The sequence below is a fragment of the Nerophis ophidion genome, linkage group LG02 (genome assembly GCF_033978795.1).
Source record: "Nerophis ophidion isolate RoL-2023_Sa linkage group LG02, RoL_Noph_v1.0, whole genome shotgun sequence".
NCBI lineage: Eukaryota > Metazoa > Chordata > Actinopteri > Syngnathiformes > Syngnathidae > Nerophis > Nerophis ophidion.
The window spans coordinates 72,579,408-72,585,407 of NC_084612.1; positions in this window are offsets into that span (position 1 = coordinate 72,579,408).

The following is a 6,000-nucleotide window of genomic DNA, read 5'->3' on the forward strand; positions in this document are numbered from 1 at the left end:
TTGCAATGGGTGCTGTCAGACAGTGGTTCTCAAACCAAGTACCACCTCGGAAAACATTCGGCTCTACCACCATATATCTAGATAAGTGTGCGTGTGCATGCGTGTGCACATATATGCATTTACATATATACATACATTACTGTACATATATACATACATACATATACTTACATATATGTATATATATGTATATATACATACTCTACATACATACACACATACCTATATACATAAATATATACATACATTACTGTACATGTATACATACATACATATACTTACATATGTGTATACATATATGTATATATACATACTCTACATACATACACACATACCTATATACATAAATATATACATACATAAATATATACAGATAAACAAATATACATATTAATATGTATATATATACACATATACATATATACATACACATACTGTACGTATATACAAATAAACATAATAGATACACATGTATATATATACTTATATACATACATATACTGTACGTATATGCATACGTATATACATACATGCATACATATATACACATATGTATTCTATTTATATACATACTGTACATACATACATATATACATACAAACACATATGTATGCATAAACATATATAAAAACATATACATATATGCATATTAATACATATACATATATACATACATATACTGTATTTATATACATACATATATACATACATACATACATATATACACACATGTATTCATATATATACTTATATACATACTGTACATACATACATACACATACCTATATACATACATACATACATATATACACATATGTATTCATATTTATATACATATACATAATGTACATACATACATACATACATATACGTACCTATATACATACATATATACATACAAACACATATGTATGCATAAACGTATATATATAAACATATACATATATACATACACATACTGTATGTATATACATACATATATACATACATACATATATACACACATGTATTCATATATATACTTATATACATACTATACATACATACACATACCTATATACATACATACATATATACACATATGTATGTATGTATGCATACACATATATTATATATATATTCTCGCAAACACTATTTTTTTGTTGTTTTTTTGTTTAGTTTAGTCTTTATTTGACGGGACATTGCACAAAAACATTAAGCTCAAAGACAGCTATGTTCTGCATCAGATTATAGCTAAATGGCTCATTTCCATCTGCAGTCCCTGGCTACCTAAATTAAAGAGATACACAAAAAACATGCAATAAAATTCTAACAAGGAAATTATACTATAGCATGCAATCAAATTAGGAAAAGACACAAAATGCCCTTTTACTGCGACATACTTACACATTACGACCACATCTCATTTACATCATCACACACACACACACACACACACACAATGTATGCTCTTGTTCACATCTGGATCATTTGTAATAAAAACAAATATATGTATATATATATATATATATATATATATATATATATATATATATATATATATATATACGTAGACGCGCACACAGCTGCTTGGCTTGATGCCAAATAAGACCGCCCAATTAGCGTCACCCAATAAGTGAAATGTAGAAATGTCCGATACTATTGGCCGATAAATGCTTTAAAATGTAATATTGGAAAATATTGGTATCGTTTCAAAAAGTAAAATATATGACTTTTTAAAATGCCGCTGTGTATACGGACATCGGGAGAAGTACGGAGCGCCGATAATCCTAAAAGGCAGTACCTTTGCGTGCAGGCCCAGTCACATAAAATCTCCGGCTTTTCACGCACACGCAAGTGAATGCAAAGCATACTTGATCAACAGCTATACAGGTCACACTGAGGGTGGCCGTATAAACAACTTTAACACTGTTACAATTATGTGAACCCACATCAAACAAGAATGACAAACACATTTCGGGAGAACATCAGCACCGTAACACAACATAAACACAACAAGACAAATACCCAGAACCCCTTGCTGCACTAACTCTTCCGGGACGCTACAATATACACCCCCGCTACCACCAAAACCTGCCCACCGCAACCTCCTCATGCTCTCTCAGGGAGAGCATGTCCCAAATTCCAAGCTGCTGTTTTGAGGAATGTTAAAAAAAAAAAATGCACTATGTGACTTCAATAATAAATATGGCAGTGCCATGTTGGCACTTTTTTTCCATAACTTGAGTTGATTTATTTTGGAAAACCTTGTTACATTGTTTAATGCATCCAGCGGGGCATCACAACAAAATTAGGCATAATAATGTGTTCATTCCACGATTGTATATATCAGTATCGATTGATATGGTAATCGGTAATTAAGAGTTTGACAGTATCGGATATGGGCAAAAAAGCCTTTATCGGACATCTCTAGTGAAATGACTGAATTTTTGTAACAAATTCCTACAATTTGTGATTTATCCCTCCCCATACAAATATATGCATACATATATATATATATCCATCCATATATATATATATATATATATATATATATATATATATATATATATATATATATATGTATGTCTTGATTGGATTATCCGGAGAATAGTGCTCGATACCGTGGGAGAGCGCAATATGTAGGTGTGGGAAAAATCACAAGACTACTTCATCTCTACAGAACTGTTTCATGAGGGGTTCCCTCAATCATCAGGAGATTGAGGGATTGAGGGAACCCCTCATGAAACAGTTCTGTAGAGAAGAAGTAGTCTCGTGATTTTTCCCACACCTCCATATATATATATATATATATCCATCCATCCATCCATTTTCTACCGCTTATTCCCTTTCGGGGTCGCGGGGGGCGCTGGCGCCTATCTCAGCTACAATCGGGCGGAAGGCACGGTACACCCTGGACAAGTCGCCACCTCATCGCAGGGCCAACACAGATAGACAGACAGCATTCACACTCACATTCACACAATAGGGCCAATTTAGTGTTGCCAATCAACCTATCCCCAGGTGCATGTCTTTGGAAGTGGGAGGAAGCCGGAGTACCCGGAGGGAACCCACGCATTCACGGGGAGAACATGCAAACTCCACACAGAAAGATCCCGAGCCTGGATTTGAACCCAGGACTGCAGGAACTTCGTATTGTGAGGCAGACGCACTAACCCCTCTGCCACCGTGAAGCCTATATATATATATATATATATATATATATATATATATATATATATATATATATATATATATATATATATATATATATATATATATGTATATATATATATATATGTATATATATATATATATATATATATATATATACATATATATATATATATATATATATATATACATATATATATATATATATATACATATATATATATATATATATATATATATATATATATATATATATATATATATATATATATATATACATATATATATATATATATATATATATATATATATATATATATATATATATATATATACATATATATATGTATATATATATATATACATCCATCCATCCATCCATCCATCATCTTCCGCTTATCCGAGGTCGGGTCGCGGGGGCAACAGCCTAAGCAGAGAAACCCAGACTTCCCTCTCTCCAGCCACTTTGTCTAGCTCTTCCCGGGGGATCCCGAGGCGTTCCCAGGCCAGCCGGGAGACATAGTCTTCCCAACGTGTCCTGGGTCTTCCCCGTGGCCTCCTACCAGCTGGACGTGCCCTAAACACCTCCCTAGGGAGGCGTTCGGGTGGCATCCTGACCAGATGCCCGAACCACCTCATCTGGCTCCTCTCGATGTGGAGGAACAGCGGCTTTACGTTGAGCTCCTCCCGGATGACAGAGCTTCTCACCCTATCTCTATATATATATATATATATGCATACAAATATATATATATATATATATATATATATATATATATATATATATATATATATATATATATATATATATATATACGTATATACACACACATATATATATATATATGCATATATATATACATATATATAAACAAATATATATATATACACGTATATACACACATATATATATACATATATATATATACACACATATATATATATATGTCGCACTAATATACAACGAAAACTTTAACCTTAGTCCTAACATAAATAATAAATATAAATCGTTTGAGGTGCTTACTATGAGGTCTGTCACACCGCTGCCTCTACACCTGGCTGTTATCTACCGCCCCCCAGGGCCCTATTCGGACTTTATTAATGAATTCTCAGAGTTCGTTGCTGATCTAGTGACACACGCCGATAATATAATCATAATGGGGGACTTTAATATCCATATGAATACCCCATCGGACCCACCGTGCGTAGCGCTCCAGACTGTAATTGATAGCTGTGGTCTCACACAAATAATAAATGAACCCACGCATCGCAACGGTAATACGATAGACCTAGTGCTTGTCAGGGGCATCACCGTTTCCAAAGTTACGATACTCCCGTATACTAAAGTATTGTCCGATCATTACCTTATAAAATTCGAGGTTCAGACGCATGTTCGTCAAACTAATAATAATAATAACTGCTATAGCAGCCGCAACATTAATACAGCCACAACGACAACTCTTGCTGACCTACTGCCCTCGGTAATGGCAACATTCCCAAAGTATGTGGGCTCTATTGATAACCTCACTAACAACTTTAACGACGCCCTGCGCGAAACCATTGATAACATAGCACCGCTAAAGTTAAAAAAGGCTCCAAAAAAGCGCACCCCGTGGTTTATAGAAGAAACTAGAGCTCAGAAATTATTTTGTAGAAAGCTGGAACGCAAATGGCGCACGACTAAACTTGAGGTGCACCATCAAGCATGGAGTGATGGTTTAATAACTTATAAACGCATGCTTACCTTAGCTAAAGCTAAATATTACTCAAATCTCATCCACCGTAATAAAAACGATCCTAAATTTTTGTTTAGTACGGTAGCATCGCTAACCCAACAAGGGACTCCTTCCAGTAGCTCCACCCACTCAGCTGATGACTTTATGCAATTCTTTAGTAAGAAAATTGAAGTCATTAGAAAGGAGATTAAAGACAATGCGTCCCAGCTACAACGGGGTTCTATTAACACTGACACGATTGTATATACGGCGGATACTGCCCTCCAAAATAGTTTCTCTCGTTTTGAGGAAATAACATTAGAGGAATTGTTACAACGTGTAAATGGAATAAAACAGACAACATGTTTACTTGACCCTCTTCCTGGGAAACTGATCAAGGAGCTCTTTGTATTATTAGGTCCATCAGTGCTAAATATTATAAACTTATCACTCTCCTCGGGCACTGTTCCCCTAGCATTCAAAAAAGCGGTTATTCATCCTCTTCTTAAAAGACCTAACCTCGATCCTGACCTCATGGTAAACTACCGACCGGTGTCTCACCTTCCCTTTATTTCAAAAATCCTTGAAAAAATTGTTGCGGAGCAGTTAAATGAACACTTAGCGTCTAACAATCTATGTGAAACCTTTCAATCCGGTTTCAGGGCAAATCACTCCACGGAGACAGCCCTCGCAAAAATGACTAATGATCTATTGCTAACGATGGATTCTGATGCGTCATCTATGTTGCTGCTCCTCGATCTTAGCGCTGCTTTCGATACCGTCGATCATAATATTTTATTAGAACGTACCAAAACACGAATTGGTATGTCAGACTTAGCCCTGTCTTGGTTTAACTCTTATCTTACTGATAGGATGCAGTGTGTCTCCCATAACAATGTGACCTCGGACTACGTTAAGGTAACGTGTGGAGTTCCCCAGGGTTCGGTCCTTGGCCCTGCACTCTTCAGCATCTACATGCTGCCGCTAGGTGACATCATACGCAAATACGGTATTAGCTTTCACTGTTATGCTGATGACACCCAACTCTACATGCCCCTAAAGCTGACCAACACGCCGGATTGTAGTCAGCTGGAGGCGTGTCTTAATGAAATTAAACAATGGATGTCCGCTA